Here is a 7,959-nt window from a genome sequence, read left to right as displayed (position 1 = left end):
AGCATTTTCATCATACTTACTTCTTAATCGCGATGTTATATTATCCCAAAAGTGAAACGGACAAGTGCGAGCGCCGGATCCATTAGCTGTTAGGGCCAGTTCAGCTAGATGCGTGAGGCTTATATGTATTTTGCGTAAGGATCCTAACGGGTGCGATCATACCAGCACTAGTGCATCGGATCCCATCTGAACTCCGCAGCTAAGCGTGCTTGGAGGAGAGTAGTACTAGGATGGGTGACCTCCTGGGAAGTCCTTGTGTTGCACCCCTCATTTTTCTTTTAGCTTTTTTTTCCGCGCGGCTTTGGCCACGGTCACCTAGCCAGGGCTAGGTGAGCACATTTTTGAGCTCAAAATCCATCATTTTGATCCCCAAGTAGCTCATTTTCATCCGTGCTCTGTAGAAAAGGCGTTTTTACGGAGTATTTGCTCTGACTCGCGGACACGTCTTTACGGAGCATTTTCATCATACTTACTTCTTAATCACGATGTTATATTATCCCCAAAGTCAAACGGACACGTGCGAGCGCCGGATCCATTAACTGTTAGGGCCAGTTTAGCTAGACGCTTGAGGCTTATATTTATTTTGCGTAAGGATGCTAACGGGTGCGATCATACCTGCACTAATGCACCGGATCCCATCAGAACTCCGCAGCTAAGCCTTCTTGGGTGATAGTAGTACTAGGATGGGTGACCTCCTGGGAAGTCCTCGTGTTGCACCCCTCATTTTGCTTTTAGCTTTTTGGTACGCGTGGCTTTGGCCACGGTCACCTACCCAGGGCTGGGTGAGCACATTTTTGAGCTCAAAATCCATTATATTGACCCCTAAGTAGCTCATTTTCATCCGTGCTCTGTAGGAAAGGCGTTTTTACGGAGTATTTGGTCTCACTCGCGGACACGTCTTTACGGAGCATTTTCATCATACTTACTTCTTAATCACGATGTTATATTATCCCAAAAGTCAAACGGACACGTGCGAGCGCCAGATCCATTAACTGTTAGGGCCAGTTCATCTAGATGCATGAGGCTTATATGTATTTTGCGTAAGGATGCTAACAGGTGCGATTATACCAGCACTAATGCACCGGATCCCATCAAAACTCCGCAGCTAAGCCTTCTTGGGCGAGAGTAGTACTAGGATGGGTGACCTCCTGGGAAGTCCTCGTGTTGCACCCCTCATTTTGCTTTTAGCTTTTTGGTCCGCGCGCCTTTGGCCACGGTCACCTAGCTAGGGCTGGGTGAGCACATTTTCGAGCTCAAAATCCATCATTTTAACCTCCAAGTAGCACATTTTCATCCGTGCTCTGTAGAAAAGGCGTTTTTACAGAGTATTTGGTCTTACTCGTGGACACGTCTTTACGGAGAATTTTCATCATACTTACTTCTTAATCACGATGTTATCTTATCCCAAAAGTCAAACGGACACGTGCGAGCGCTGGATCCATTAACTGTTAGGGCCAGTTCAGCTAGATGCGTGAGGCTTATATGTATTTTGCGTAAGGATGCTAATGGGTGCGATCAAACCAGCACTAAAGCACCGGATCCCATTAGAACTCTGCAGTTAAGCGTGCTGGGGCGAGAGTAGTACTAGGATGGGTGACCTCCTGGGAAGTCCTCGTGTTGGACCCCTCATTTTGCTTTTAGCTTTTTGGTCCGCGCGGCTTTGGCCACGGTCACCTAGCCAGGGCTGTGTGAGCACATTTTCGAGCTCAAAATCCATCATTTTGACCCCCAAGTAACTCATTTTCATCCGTGCTTTGTAGAAACGGCGTTTTTATGGAGTATTTGGTCTTACTCGCGTACACGTCTTTACGGAGCATTTTCATCTCACTTACTTCTTAATCACGATGTTACATTATTCCAAAAGTCAAACGGACACGTGCGTGCGCCGAAACCATTAACTATTAGGGTAAGTTGAGCTAGACGAGTCAGGCATATATCTATTTTGCGTAAGCATGCAAACGGGTGGGATCATGCCAGCACTAATGCACCGGATCGCATTAGAACTCAGATGTTAAGCGTGCTTGGGCAACAGTAGTACTAGGATGGGTGACCTCTTGGGAATTCGTCGTGTTGCACCCCTCATTTTTCTTTTTGCTTTTTGGTCCGCGTGGCTTTGGCCACCAAGCCTAGCCAAGGCCGGGTGAGCACATTTTCGAGCTCAAAGTCAATCATTTTGACCCCCAAGTAGCTGATTTTCATCCGCCCTCTCTTGAAAAGGCCTTTTTACGGAGTATTTGGTCTTTCTCATGGACACGTCTTTACAGAGCATTTTCATCTTACTTACTTCTTAATCACGATGTTATGTTATCCCAAAAGTCACACGGACACGTGTGAGCGCCGGATCCATTAACTATTAGGGTCAATTCAGCTAGACGCGTGAAGCTTTTATGTATTTTGCGTAAGGATGCTAACGGGTGCGATCATACCAGCACTAATGTCAGAACTCCACCGTGAAGCATGCTTGGGCGAGAGTAGTACTAGGATGGGTGACCTCTTGGGAAGTCCTCGTGTTGCACCCCCCATTTTACTTTTTACTTTTTGGTCCACGCGGCGTTGGCCACCTAGCCTATCTAAGGCTGGGTGCACACATTTGGGAGCTCAAAATCCATCATTTTGACCCCCAAGTACCTCATTTTCATCCGTGCTCTGTTGAAAAGGCTTTTTTGCGGAGTATTTGGTCTTACTCGCGAACAGTCTTTACGGAGCATTCTCATCTTACTTACCTCTTAATCACGATGTTAAATTATCCCAAAAGTCAAACGGACACATGCGAGCGCCAAATCCATTAACTCTTAAGGTCGGTTCAGTTAGACGCGTGAGGCTTATATGTATTTTGAGTAAGGATGGTAACGGGTGCGATCTATATATATATCATACATGCACATTTACAACTCTCAATTTACATTTTGGACTGCTGTGAACTCTTTTTTGTGAAAACGTATGTTGATTAAAAAGATAATTATTAGACTTGTAAAACTACGCATGTAAAAGATGGATAAAATTAATTGCATCGTATGACATGGCACACCGGTACGTACAGGATAACGGTCATGGGCTTACTATATGTTGTGCAAATATCGACCTAAATAATAGACGAATAAATGTACGTTCTACTTGTAAGTGCACAAGATCAAAATGATAGTGTAGCAAGCAAGTACGAAAATATTCTGTTAAGTGCTAAAATATTCATATTTTCAGCCCTTAACTTGCATGTTTTAATCCTTCGGTTTTAGTTATTTAGGTCATTTTAATTCATTTTTGTATTTTCCATACTTTTGTAGGCTTGGAAGAAAATGAAGTAAATCTGGAAGATTTGGGCTCAAAGTGAGAAGAAGGGAAAAATGGTAGCCCCTAACACTGCGATCGATCACAGGTTTCCTACGATCGAGTTTATGTACAAATTTAATTGTATTCGCAAGCGCACGAGTCATGTGCAGTAAAGTGTGTGTGCAAGTGCGAGGTCGAATCCACAGGGAGTCGTGTCGTGAAAACTAATTCTTATCTAAACTAATCCTATTTTAACCTAGTTCCGAAGTTTGTCGTGCAATTGAAATTGAAAACAAAAACTGAAACAAAATGAAATAATTAAAAGATAAAAAGGGTACTAAGGTTTTCAGAATCCCCCTCGCCAAATCCAACAACATGTCTTACGTTTTATGCATACAATATTCAATCCAAATATACTATTCAAAAGTTCTAAACATGCAAATTAAATTATTCGATGAATCCATCCGTTCTAAGAATCACAACGAATATTTAATTGAGATCAAATCATCCACTGTATCCGTAGATCACAATGGATATTAGTCTCAATCCAATCATTTGATGTACCCCCGGACGAAACACAACGAATATTAAATTAAACATGAGTATACTACCAACATTTAATCAATTAAACTTAATTAAACTGTTGAATTTGCTTTTGAACAACACTATAATATCAATATTTAATCAATTAAACTGTTGAATTAGCTTTTGAACAACACTATATTATCAACATTTAATCAATTAAACTTAATTAAACTGTTGAACTGTTAAAATAGTCTCATTTTATGTATAAAACGACAAGACATGTATGTTTATCAACGGCGAGGCTTCATCTTCAACCTTAGTTGAAGGTTTTAGCCTCTCATGATAACAAAAACGATAAACACTTGAATTGACATCATGAGAAAAATAAAACTTACAATGGAACTGGAGTTCAAAGCTCCAAAAACCCAGAAAAGTCGAAAATTGACAAAGTACGGCGTCCCCGGCGCGTCTCCGTCCGTTTACAATGAAAAAGGATCATATTTATAAGCTAATTTTAGGGTTTTAGCGCTACCAGGTCCGCCGAGTGCGCTCGATCGCACTCTAGGTGCGCTCGATCGCACTTGTGCAACATGTGTTTTGCTGCGCGGGCGCGAGTGCGCTCGATCGTACTAAACGTGCGCTCGAGCGCACTTTCAGTCAGAATTTGCCTACTCTTGTGAAACAAGACTTTGTAGATGTTTGAGTTAGCTTTCCAATGACACTAAGAGCACCTCAATCCGAGCTATACAACTCCAGATATGGCATTTTTAGTGGGACTCATCGAGTGCGAATCATCGCTCGATCCTAATTTGCTACCAATGCTCCATGAAGTGTCTTAAGCCCCAGAATGAATTGCAAATATAACTTTAAAGTCACATTTTCCTCTAAACGACCTGCAAATCACTAAAACACCAAAACTAACCAAAACATCAGAAAATAATAAAGCTAAAGGCTTAGCGAATGCAAATTAAAGGGTCCAAAAATGCAATATTTGGCACTCATCAAATACCCCCAAACTTATATTTTGCTAGTCCCTTAGCAAAACAAAATGAAAGCAAGAAACATATGTCCGCTGTCGTGGGAGAGACGATTGCATTTAGCATATGCAACAAGCCTTTTAAACCCCTAGGCATCCCTAGTGGACGAGTGAAGTCTCGTGAGGGTTTAATAAAAATGATACCCACAAACATTTTTAGCACTATGTCATTGACAAACACAATTTCCACACAAACACATGGTTCTCACATCATGAGCAGGTTTAACAAAGTAAACACCACTTAATGGGCGATGATTCACATCATGAGGATTTTCAAAACCTTGAAGCAACTTAATGGGCGGTTGCCGAATTCAAGAGTCGGGGCTCAAAAAGCTTTTCAAGCCAGTCGCCACCACGGCCTACCGAAAGCTAGTGATCGAATTTTATGCCAACCTCTCCCATGACTGCAACAATTTGGCCGCTCTCTCTTCAAAGGTGCAAGGCCAAGCTATTGATGTGACCAGGGCCGACATTTCCGCAGCCCTTCAATGCAATGATGAACACCCTCCAGAAGCCGCGCATCTTGCCGAGCAACCGCCCCGTTTCTACGTGGCAGAAATCATTGAGGACATGTGCCAAGGGCAATATGCTGATGCCCATCATAATGCCGGCAGCCGATCCAAGCTACCTCAACGGCTTTGGTTTGTGGACTCCATTTTGCACCGCAATGCCTTCCCATTGGGACACAAGACTCAAAGGCGTGATCAATTTCTCCAAACCCTCTACACCTTCCACAAAGACGCTTGGTACTCCATTCCCGACATCATTTGGAACCAAATATACAAATTTTGGAATGGAGTACATATTGGAGGAGCAGAGTCCACTCACTCATGGGGGTTGCCTTTTCCATACCTCATCAAGTATATTCTTTGGAAAAAAGGCATCAAGGGCACTGCAGCTGATGAGCCAGTCACTACTACTCCAATATTTGGCATTCGCCAATGAAACAAGAGCTGCTCCTATATGCCCCGGGTACCCCCAGCACCAGTAGTTTGTGAAGAAGGGAGTGAGGCTGAGCCAATGGCCAAAGATGAACCGGCAGCTGAGCTGGCAGCAGCGGAAGAGGAGGAGGCTCCAATCATTTTTCAAGCCGCACAGTACCGCTCCCTTAGTCAAGAGATGGCAGGCCTTCGAAGAGAATTGTCTGACAAAGAAGGGAAGCTCGGGAAGACAAAGCATTAATGGATCAACAACTAGCTGCCTTGAAAGAATTGATGCAGACCATACTTCACCGTTTACCACCACCATCATCTGGAGCATCTACTTCTGGACAGCAGTGAGCAGGGACCACAGTCTGGCTAAAGACGTTAAACTTAGCACTCATGGGAGGCACCCCATAGCATATCCTTTTTATTTTGTTTTGTTTTTGTTTTCCTTTGTGTTTTATTTTACTTTAGTGTTTTAATGTTTCAAGTCCCTGATCAATTTTGTTGCATTTTGTTACTGTGATTGAGCACACCCTGAGTGCGATCGAGCGCAGTAACCAACTTTTGGCTACATTGCATTTTGCTAGTACGATCGAGCGCACCATATGTGCGTTCGAGCGCACATCACCCAAACACGCACTCCACTACGCGAGTGCGATTGAGCGCACCATGCACGCGATCAAGCGCACTCAAGCCGCAGGCCACGTGACCTATTTTGGGTCACTTTCCCCCATTCTCCACATCCTTTTCTTCCCTAGGGTCACCACCATCATCGCATATCACACACATCACCCCATAGTTTATCTTTTTATTTTGTTTTGTTTAGAGTGTTTTAAGTTAATTTTTTTCTATTTATCTTTAGTTTTTTTGGTTTCTTTTTACCTTTTTTTTTTTTTTTTTTTTTTTTTGTGTTTTCTTGTTTTGTAGGGACAAGTGTGCTTCAATTCAAGTTTGGGGGTGTGCTATGAGCCATGCTTTCCAAGATCATGTCGACCATCTCCCGGGTACACTCTTTCCTTTATTTAGACACATTGGGGACAATGTGTCATTTATGTTTGGGGGTATGGGTACACATGTTGTTCACACACTTTATCCCAATTTTTTTGGTTATTTGTTTTGTGTGTTTGTTTGTATATTTGAAAGAAAAAAAAAAAAAAAAAGTTTATGCATGTTCATGTTTGCTCTAAAATTTTAAGTTGATCTAAAAGAATGGTGGATTGAATTCATTAGTGAGCTTAAAATTTTGAACACATGATCTGATGAGTGAATCTGTTAGTTTGGTTACTTGTTAAGGATAGTTGAAAAATCACATAGTTGTTCTGATCACACAAGCACATTAGCACATAATTTATGAGGTATGACATGAGGTCTAATATGTGTGTTTCTGCATCTTGGATGAAATTAGATGACTTATTAGATGACACTATGGCATATATAGTGATGAAAAAAAAAAGAAAAAAAAAAAAAAGAAGAGAAAGTGTGAAATAAATGATCACTGATGGCTTTTCACTGAGGAACTGGACCTCTTGCCTCAAAGCATTGAGTGTTCATGTCAAAAGGTGAAGAATTTAAATTTGATCAATGTCATGGTTAGTTTGGTTTTGTAGTCTCTTTGACTCGAGTTAGTAGGTCCTTAGGGGTGTTTCTACACCTAATGCTCTAAAACCATCTAGTTTGTGCAGGAGACATATCACGGCACGAAGTAGGCCAGGAGCGATCGATCGCAGACCTGCGATCGATCGCACCTGTGCGCAGGAGACATATCAAGTGGTGGCCAGAGTGTCTTTCTTTCCATATTAGGGTTTTCCAACTCCCAATTGTAATAGGTTTAGAAACCTTACGAAATCCCTAGGTTTACTAGTTTGTCAAGGACTTCTAAAGCCTATAAATAGACCCTTAAGTCTCTAGAATATGGGGCTTTATAAGGAGAAGAATTGGAGCTCTTCAAGTTCAAGTCTCGGGTTTATTCTTTTCTTTTCTTTTCCTTATTTTATGAAGATTTTTAACACTAATTCTATGTGTAGCTAATTTATTTAGTAGGGTTAGATTGAAGCCCTAGTTATGTTTTGTTAATATTCAATATTGGCGCCTTTGTGATGATCTTGTTATGATGTCTAACTTGATTAATACCTAGTTTCATGAATTCCTCATATGTGTGTGCCTGATCAACATGTGCATGTGGTATGGACTAGTTAGTTAAATCAA

At 41.8% G+C, this 7,959-nt stretch overlaps 5 non-coding genes and 1 pseudogene across 5 annotated transcripts; all 6 read left to right on the top strand.

The window, feature by feature from the left end:
- The first annotated feature begins 148 nt into the window (after positions 1 to 148).
- LOC132183448 (5S ribosomal RNA) lies at positions 149 to 267 on the top strand. Its single transcript, XR_009440421.1, has one exon. It is a non-coding gene; the product is annotated as a 5S ribosomal RNA (ribosomal RNA).
- A 334-nt stretch (positions 268 to 601) lies between these two features.
- Positions 602 to 720, top strand: LOC132183460 (5S ribosomal RNA). The gene has a single exon (XR_009440425.1). It is a non-coding gene; the product is annotated as a 5S ribosomal RNA (ribosomal RNA).
- A 334-nt stretch (positions 721 to 1,054) lies between these two features.
- On the top strand, positions 1,055 to 1,173 carry LOC132183450 (5S ribosomal RNA). Its single transcript, XR_009440423.1, has one exon. It is a non-coding gene; the product is annotated as a 5S ribosomal RNA (ribosomal RNA).
- A 334-nt stretch (positions 1,174 to 1,507) lies between these two features.
- On the top strand, positions 1,508 to 1,626 carry LOC132183447 (5S ribosomal RNA). Its single transcript, XR_009440420.1, has one exon. It is a non-coding gene; the product is annotated as a 5S ribosomal RNA (ribosomal RNA).
- Positions 1,627 to 1,960: 334 nt separating this feature from the next.
- Positions 1,961 to 2,079, top strand: LOC132183471 (5S ribosomal RNA). Its single transcript, XR_009440435.1, has one exon. It is a non-coding gene; the product is annotated as a 5S ribosomal RNA (ribosomal RNA).
- Positions 2,080 to 2,412: 333 nt separating this feature from the next.
- Positions 2,413 to 2,519, top strand: LOC132183504 (5S ribosomal RNA; annotated as a pseudogene).
- Positions 2,520 to 7,959: the final 5,440 nt, after the last annotated feature.

Source organism: Corylus avellana, chromosome ca5, assembly GCF_901000735.1.
Source record: "Corylus avellana chromosome ca5, CavTom2PMs-1.0".
Lineage (NCBI taxonomy): Eukaryota > Viridiplantae > Streptophyta > Magnoliopsida > Fagales > Betulaceae > Corylus > Corylus avellana.
Note: the sequence above shows the minus strand (reverse complement) of the source record. Positions and strands in the feature narration are given on the sequence as shown.